The 9645-nt window shown below is 35.4% G+C and overlaps 1 protein-coding gene across 2 annotated transcripts in view; it reads left to right on the top strand.

The window, feature by feature from the left end:
- Positions 1–5814: 5814 nt before the first annotated feature.
- The window catches only part of Pdrg1 (Pdrg1 prefoldin-like subunit), a 191682-nt gene continuing 187851 nt past the window's right edge, over positions 5815–9645 (top strand). The window contains exon 1 of one of the 2 annotated variants that reach the window (XM_089088242.1): positions 5815–5862. The gene's annotated coding sequence lies outside the window, so the exon portion shown is untranslated. The remainder of the gene's footprint in view (positions 5863–9645) is intronic. The other variant, XM_089088241.1, reaches the window with a different exon arrangement.

The raw sequence follows: 9645 nt of genomic DNA, 5'->3' as shown, positions 1-9645 counted from the left end.
ATTTTCATATTCAATCTAACCATTACCCGCTTAAGATCTATTTATTAATTTATATTATTACTTGTTGCATGTTTTTTGCTATGATTGTTTATTTAATTTCTGTTCGTTTTTGGGTTTCATTTATTCTTTAATAGTAATTTCTGGTCATTTTGAGGTAGAATTTTAACAGGTATTTGTATCTTCTGAGCTTAAGTTTAAAATTGCTATTACTTTTCTTTGAAAAACTTATTTTTCGGAAAGTTTTTTTTAATTAATTTTTATTCTTTTTTTATTCCAAAAAGTTTCAATTTTTTAAAGAATCCTTATTTCAAAATCAAACTTAAAAAAAAAATCAAATGTTCATCAAAGTATCAAAACTGGTATGAAAATAACAATATCAAAGTGAAAAAATAGTTTTGTTTCAACCTCGGAGTTTTTATTATCTGATTTTTGAACTATTTTTAACAAAATGGCTATCTCAAAATTTTTAACGGATGGATTTGGGAAAAAATGGCGTGGGAGGGAGGGGGGCTAATTGCCCTTATGTCTCTTTTGACTCTTTAAAAGTGAACTAGAACTTTCTATTTTCAATCAAATGACCCCTCCTTGAAGTTTATACTAGCATCCTTTCTATAAGAACCACATATAAACCCAGAGTATAACTTACAACACCTGTTCCCGGGCCCTGGGGGGTTGTGTCAACCCCGGAGTTTTAATATCTGATGTTTGAACTATTTTTAACAAAATGGTCACATCAAATTTTTATCAGATGGGTTTATCCATGCAATAAACCCAAAGGCGTGGGGGGTGAGAGGGGCTAGTAGCCCTCCGATCTTTTTTACTCTAAGAAAATGAACTAGAACTTTTAATTTCCATTGAAATGGGCCCTCTCTGAAGTTTCTACGAGCATCCCTTTCATAAGAACAATATATCTCAAAATTTTTATCTGATGCATTTAGGACGTGGAGGGACTGGGGGTTAGATTCCCACCGATCTCTTATGACTCTTAAAAAGTGAACAAGAACTTTCAATCTCAAATCAAATGAGCCTTCTCCGAAGTTTATACGAGCATCCCTTTCATAAGAGCTATATATGCCCCTAGAGCATTACTTAAAGCTTCTGCCTCCACTATTAAAAAAATTTTATCGGATGAGCATGGGAAAAAAAGGCTTGGGGGGGGGGGCTATTTACCCTGAAATCTCTTGACTCTGAAATAGTGAACTAGAACCTTCAATTTCCATTAAAATGAGCCCTCTATGAAGTTTATACGAGCTATTTTTTAACAAAATGTCTACCTCAAAATTTTCATCAGATGGGTTTGGAAAAAGAAGGCGGGGGGCGGGGCTAGTTAACCTCAGATCTCTTCTGACTATTAAAAAGTGAGTTCGAACTTTCAATTTCCAATCAAATAAACCTTCTCCGAAGTTTATACGAGCATCCCTATCATAAGAACTATATATGCCCCTAGAGCATTACTTACAACTCCTGCCTCCGGGCCCCGGGGGGTTGCGTCAACACAGGATTGTTTAATCCGACCTTTGAACTATTTCTAATGAAATGACTATATTTTAAAAATTTATCGGATGAGTATGGGGAAAAAAGGGCTTGGGGGGGGGGGGGGTATTTACCTTTAAATCTCTTGACTCTTTAATAGTGAACTAGAACTTTCAATTTCCAATAAAATAAGCCCTCTATGAAGTTTATACGAGCATCCCTTTCAGAAGAATCATACATGCCCTTAGGGCATAACTTAGAACGCCTTCCCCTGAGCTCTGGGGGGTTGTATTGACACCTGAGTTGTTCTTATCCGATCTTTGAACTATTTTTTAACAAAATGTTTACCTCAAAATTTTCATCAGATGGGTTTGGAAAAAGAGGGCATGGGGGGAGGACTAGCTACTCTCGGATCTCTTTTGACTATTAAAAAGTGAGCTCGAACATTCAATTTCCGATCAAATGGGCCCTCTGAATTTTATACGAGCATTCCTTTCATAAGAACCATATATACCACAGGGTATAACTTACAACGCCTGCCCCCGGGCCCTGGGGGCTTGTGTTGACCCCTGAATTTTTGTTATCTGAATTTTGAACAATTTTTAACTTAATCGCTATCTTAAATTTTTTATCGGATGCATTTAGGAAAAAAGGGGCGTGAGGGGGGGGGTTAGTTGCCCTCCAATCTCTTTTGACTATGAAAAACTGAACTAGAACATTCAATTTCCACTCAAATGAACCCTCTCTGAAGTTTATAGAGCATTCCTTCCATAAGAACTATACATGTCCCCAGGGCATAACTTATAACCCTTACCCTGAAGACTTTGGGGGACTGTCCTCCTCAAGGATATAATTTCCAGAATTTTCGACTACGTTGGACAAAATGGCTATCTCAAAATTTTGATTGGATGTGTTTGGGGAAATGGTGGGTGTGGAAGGGGTGTTAGTTGCGTTCCAATCACGTTCGACTATTAAAAAGGGCACTAGATATTTAAATTTCCAATTTAATGAGCCATTTTTGAAGTTTCTACGACAACACTTTCTATAAAAACCTTATATGCCCCCCGGGCATAACTTACAACCCTTGCCCTGAGGGTTCTGGGGGGGAGGGGGCTGTCATCCTCAAAGACCTAATTTCCAGAATTTTCAACTAAGTTTAACCAAATGACAATCTCAAAATTTTGATTGTATGTATTTTGGGAAAAGTGGGCGTGAGAGGGGGGCTTTTGCCCTCCAATCACCTCCGACTATTAAAAAGGGCACTAGCCTTTCGAATTTACAATCTAATGAGTCGTTATTGAAGTTTTTACGACAAAGCTTTCTATAAAAACCTTATATGCCCCCAGGACATAACTTACAACCCGTGCCCTGAGGGATTTGGGGGGAATGTCCTCCTCAAAAACCTAATTTCTTTCTGGAAATCAACTACGTAGAACAAAATGGCTATCTCAAAATTTTTATTCGATGTATTTGGGGAAATGGTGGGCGTGGAAGGGGTGTTAGTTGCCTTCCAATCACTTTTGATCCTTAAAAGGGCACTAGAACTCTCAATTTCCAATCGAGTGAGCCCCCTGTGAATGAGCCCCAAGCTCAATCAAAGGCAGCGCTATAGTGTTGCCTTTGATTGAGTTGATATGCAGGAATTCACTTCCCGCAGTAATTGAGCTATGTGAAGCGTTTTTGAGCAACGAGAATCAGCTGGTTATGTGTATTTCTGGATATACGTCCATGTTTTTGAACCGAAAGGCGGCAAAAAAGGGGGGACTCGGATTTTATATTTGAATAATGTGTTAGGTATCCGAAGAGATGATTTATGTATAAACATTCAATTGGTTTTTGAATCGTTATTTTTAGAAAATAAAATTAATACTAACGAAAAGATATTACTCGGTGAAATATATAGATATCCAAGTGTTTGTTTTTTTTTTCACTTAGATCTACGAAGTTTTTTTCCAATTTTGGAAGAAGTTCTTTTGAAAATTTCCTCTGATAACTCAGAAATAATCGTCTTCTCCTTCTATTTAACAGCAGGCGGGCTTTTCAGTAGTACTTTTTAGCCCTTTTCCTTTTGCTTCGCTCTGTGGGCTACAGGGCTACTGGCTTGATTGCCTCATATTTATTGGATATTTTCAGATATCTTTCTGTAGATCTTTTGACTCTAGGAGTTCAATTATGAGAAATAATTGTAACAGGTAACTTCAACATTGACTTAAAGGATATGTCACATTGTCAAACTTTTGATCTTCTGTCACTGGTAATTTCATTCAGACTAGTTCTTTGAATAAATTTACCAAAACGGATTTCAAATCAAACAGTAGCTTTAATAGATAACATTTTTCAACAGTGCATTCCGCACAAAATGAAGTACTGATCTCCGACTTATCGGATCACTGGTCCAGTTCGATTCCTACTTCCCATTCCCTGCATTTCTAAACGACAAAGAATTTGCTATAAACTGATATTTCGATATATACCAGCAGAGCTGTTCCACTCAAGGAAACACTGAATTCTACTTCGTGGGATTTTGTACTATCTGATGAAGTTAATTATGACATTATGAAATTATGATAGGATATTTGATCAGTTTTATTATAATCTCAAAAGTAAGTTTACGGAACATTATCTAAAATCTCCGACTAGTTGGTCTAAAAGATCAACACCCATGCCCCCTGAACAACAGTTGGCATTCTAAATTCAGCAATAAGATAGCAAATTACACCAAAATATTGTAAAATCACTGACACGCAAAGCTCAAGTGGCATATTTTACTAGAAGACTTTTAGATTCTGGAAGTAATGTTAAGAAGACTTGGATTGTGATATAAGAAGCAACATGAAAACCAACAAAACCACTAGGTTGCCCAAAATCTCTGAAAATAAATCATAAGTTGATTACAGATGAAGGCCCTGTTCAACATCAGCGGACGAAATTTTTTGTTGAGGTGGGGAAAAAAAAGGAGATGGTTGTGAGGATCCAAGGAATTGCACGCCAATCTCTCTCCCCTCCATGTTTTCTAAGAAATTGGAAAAACCAATGCTGAAATGGCTAATGAGCTATCTCGACACTAAATAGTTTTCTCATAAAGATTAATATGAATCTCCTGCTAAACAATCAACGGAAAATGAACGCAATTGACTTCTTCAGTACATACAACAGACATTGGATTATGATCTCATACCGGCAGCCATTTTTCTTGATGCAAGCTTTCGACAGTACGACCCACGAGATCCTATTTGATAAATTGTCTCATCACGTGGTTCATGGGGAACGACTATCATAGATTTCTTCATATATCACTAGCCATTCTATCGCTGTTCAATCTTCAGACGACCAGGTTCCAACTCCTTTTGGGGCTCCTCAAGGCTCAGGTATTGGGCCTTCGCTATTCCTCATTTATGTCGATGACCTTTATTGCCTTTTTAATACCATGACAGAACATTTTTGCTGCAGATATTGCCCGAAATTTTATTGCCGTATCGCATCAATAGCTAAATCCAATAAGCTTGAAAAATGGATCACATTCGCTGGTGACAGTACGTTAGGTACATCGACTACATTTGAAGATTCATTTACTCCAAAGTTACAAACCATGACTGAGGAAATTTATTATTGCTGTGATAATAATCTTTTAGCTATGAATGTAAAAAAGCCAGACCTAATTATTTTTCCCGTATAGATAAGAATTCTCCTACAGTAATGGAGCTTCCTACTTCTACAGGTCTTATAAGTCACCCACCTGACCAATACGTGCGATTCCTTGGAATTCTTTTGAATGAAGAGTTAAAATTCAAGCCCCATATTCACATGAAAACAGTCAAAGTTTCAAGTAGACTGGGGATAGCAATAAAACTTAAATAGTTTTTTCCTCTTTCTATTCTCTGTCTGTTATACTTCTCTCCAATTTGTCTTGATCTATATACTGCTCATCTGCATGGATGTCTATTTTTCCATCTCTACTTTCGCCTATCCGTAATCTCCAGCTGAAAGCAAAAAAACACTTCCAGTTCACCACTCATGCTCCTGTCAACTTTTAAAGCTGACTATGGTGATAAAACAAGAAAAGCTTGCATATTCTTCTTTACTTAAATAAAGTTAAAATCATACCGTAATAAACCGTACAAGATGAGGCGTAAATTGAAATGCCACTTTATTAATTGAACACGTTTTAAGTAATGTTGGCTACCCTATCATTCCATCCAGCAAATGCATAAGGGCAAATATACAAAGTAAAAGTTGAGTTAGGATGGTGGCACAACATTATCTGGCGTACTTTTGGCTTGTTTTTAGATCTTGCAGCTATCTTTTCAGCTGTCAAAATTTTAACGCTGACCTTGTACTGGCGAAAAGTTTGAATGACCGAAACGTTGGATTCTTCTGAAAAATTTATAAGTATGTTTTAAGTGTTTTTATCTGAATTCACACAGCAGCAACATTTAAAGAAATTTAAACTAAATTTCTCGTGTTATTATCTCCATTAATCTGTAGTTGTACCGAAAGAATCGTGCTCAAATCCTCCTCAGGGCCATACTGGGGCGTTTCTTTTGATCCTGAATCACTCCCCCTAGTAGAGTGCAGACGCTTTGTTATTATTTTATTACCCTTTCTTGTTTTAGTTTGGGTAAAATTCTACTTTAGCTACTTTTGGCTATCTTGGGAAGGGGTTAGGTTAGGAAAATGAGACTTTCAGGGATGGGTCTACAGGCTAAAGTATGTCCAGGGAAGGTATTTTGAAGTACTCCACTCCTTCTACCTCTAGAGGGTCCTGAATTTTGCCTACGTGACAGGTCTATACCTATTGAAATTTTGACAAAACAACATCCTTAATTTTCAGTTATCAGTATCTTTTTCTCAGGCTTTAGTTCTGAAAATGGAATTTCAGTTATTTGAGCAGAATTTTAAGACATATAAATAGTTTATTTCTAAAATTTAGGAAATGTATTTGCATATCTTTAAAACCTTATAAATTGGGATTGAGGAAAGTTATCAACCTGAAAACAATTTTTTTGTAGTTCATTTAAGCAGAAGATATATTTTGCAAGGTTTCACTTTTATAACACACAGATTTTTATAGGTCATCAAAAGTCAGTACCCTCTAGAGGGAGACAGAGTGGAGGTGGATACTTCAAAATAACTTCCCATGACATACTTTAGCCTGTAGACCCATCCCTGAAAGTTTCATTTTCTTAACCTAATTCCTTTCCAAGATAGTCAAAAGTAGCTAAAGTAGAATTTTACCATTTTTTTTAGTAAGACCCCATCCAAAACAATCCTGGGTATGGCCTTGGGAAGGGGTGAGATTATAGAGAAGCAATGGGGGTAATTGTTTAGCCTTGGCCCCCTCATAAGTAGACATGTTAAGAAAACAATTCTAAATCCTCCAAACTGAAAAAGTTTCCAAATTTCACCACGTTTTGAATTCAATGCTTAAGTCTTTTGAAATTGCCGCTGTAAACTGCTGCCAAATAAGTTGTTTTATAGATAGCGTTTAGCACGTGTTTAACACGTGTATCAAAAAACGTGTTTAAAGAAAAAGTAGTAATATATTGAGATTATAGAAACTGTGAATTTCTAGATTATAGGTTAGGTTAGATTAAAAAAGGTAATTTTTAAAATTATAAAAGATAATCAAACCTTTTTTGAGGTGTAAAATTACCTCAAAAAAGTTAATTTTTATACTTTTTCATTTCTTTTCATAACCTAATCTAACCTAACCACTGCTATTAATATTTTGTATTTACGCCACTGCTATTCGTCCTTCGCCACTGCTATTTTGCCTTTCGCCACTGCTATTAATATTTTGTATTTACGCCACTGCTATTCTCCCGCCGCCACTGCTATTTGCCCTTCGCCACTGCTATTTAAAAATAAAAAGACCAGCATGAACGCTATCTATAAAAGAACTTATTAGTTGGCAATTTAAAGCGGCAATTTAAAAAGACTTAAGCATTGAATTGAAAGCGTGGTGATATTTGCAAACTTTTTCTCTTTTGAAGATTTTTAGAGGAAAGACTTGATGATGAAGGTTCTCCCCTTGGATAATATAAGATCATTTGGATAATATAAGATCACCTTGGATAATATACTAGGATCATTATACATATTTTAAAGTAAGAATTGTTTTCTTAACATGTCTCCTTATGAGGGGGCCAAGGCTAAACAATTACCGCAATGGGTAGCCAACTAGTTTAGTTGGTTGGTCTCTCTAAAGAAAAAAAGAAACAGTCTACAAAATCCTGAACTCTATGTTTAAATTTATTTAATAGCAAACAAAGAAGCAACATCAACATAAAAAAAACACAGTAAAATTGAATAGGTATATCCTATATAATTTGAGCAAGGCTATATATTTGTATATTAGGACAAGGGCAAATTAAGGTGATGTGCTTCAAGGAACAATTAAAGCAAGCATCCTATTTTAGATTTTTTTAAACAATTTTCTGAATTTTAAACTGTTTTATTCTGGAAAGGCTGGCCAGTATAAATTTTTGGCAGTTCATATTATTGACTTACTAATAAAGTAAACATACTGTAGCATTATCTATTATATTTGCTTGTGCTTGCTTATGTATTACTTGTGTATGCTTTTGCTTATATTGCCTGCTTGTGCTTATTATGTGCTTATTGTGCTTATTTATTATAGGTGCTTGGGTCTAAATTAAATATTTGAATCAAAGAATTCTACACATACCACTTGATGCCTTTTTTAACACTCATTACAAATACAATAATCATTTTTGTTAATGTGCAAATATGTGCTCTGAATTGGTATATAGGCTATAGGGATGGGGGTTAAATTCATTTCTGACAAAAACGGTCATTATATTTGTAATGAGCATTAAAAAGGCATCGAGTGGAATGTTTACTTTATTTGAAAGTCAATAATATGAACTGCCAACATTTTCTATGATGTTGTTCATTTAAATCTGGTAACCAGGGTTTCTACTCGGCGCTTTTTCTTGGTGCTACTTTGGGTGGCAAAATCATGTCAATTTTGTATAAAAAGTGTCATTTTCCAAAAATTTACCGCTCGCGACACTTTGCATCACTCACGCTCATATCCACCAGCTTTTGGTATTGAAAATATTGGCCAATCCACTTCGGATCATCCCCGCGTGGTTTCCCGTATTTTTAAATTCTTCAACATGAAATGTCGGATCTAATGCCATCTATCAACTATAAAAAAGAAATTTTGATTTTACTTAGTCGGTGCTGATTTCCGGCTTTGTGCAGCACTTCCACTCTTGTCAACTTTCCAGCCCCCCTCCTGAGAACCCTATAAAACATAAATGTTTCTTACTGTATAAAATGGGAACTTGTCCCACAGAGTACTTTCTTTTCTTTTTTTCTGAGCAGTCGTTATTCTTAGCGTAGAAAAAGGAACGGGAAAAGAAAAGAGGAAAACCCTTCAGTTTTTTTTCTTTTGAGAAAACAGAAAAAAAGGGCAGCAATACTCATCTACATTTAGAGTTTTTCATACAGTTTTTCCATAAAATGGACTATCTGGACTATTACAGTGCATTCAAGCACTTGAAACTTTTTTTCTCCGAAAATAATGAAGAGAATACCACGAACATAGATCATAGCTATTGATGACCCTATGATAAACACAACTAATAGTGGTTTGGGAACTAACTCTTTCAAATAATCTATTTGGCAAAAACTAGTGAAAAAACAATAGGACAGCTATTTCATCTAATCTATTTATCACAACCTGAATAGAATAAGTTTCACGAAAACTCTCGCCACTCCCGGTAAATTTTTCTTTATAAAGTGTCCTGGGACTAGGGCATAGGAACAGTCAAATAGCATTTAAAGTATCAATATGAAAGCACCTTTATAATAAAAAAAAACGAGCATTTAGTGTATTAGCGTGAAAGCACATTTACAATCAAATATTAGTGGGAATAAAATAATTAAAATGAGGAAGTTTGTCCAAATTCAATTTATCTAATGATGTAACATAAATTTAAGTAAGAAAAAAAGTGAAATTAGATTGTGATTTTGCTAATGATTGCATAGGATTAAAATCGTCTATGAGCCTACAAATTGTTGCAACAACACAAAATAGTTGAACTAAACAACTGAAAACAATTGAAGGCTTCTCCACCACATTGCAGTTAAATGTCTGTCTCTGTCCTCTTCATTGCCAAGTATTGTGAAGTATGGTATATT

The sequence above is a fragment of the Artemia sp. Qi Xiang Cuo genome, chromosome 4 (assembly GCF_049724085.1).
Source record: "Artemia sp. Qi Xiang Cuo chromosome 4, ASM4972408v1, whole genome shotgun sequence".
Classification (NCBI taxonomy): Eukaryota; Metazoa; Arthropoda; class Branchiopoda; order Anostraca; family Artemiidae; genus Artemia; species Artemia sp. Qi Xiang Cuo.
Note: the sequence above shows the minus strand (reverse complement) of the source record. Positions and strands in the feature narration are given on the sequence as shown.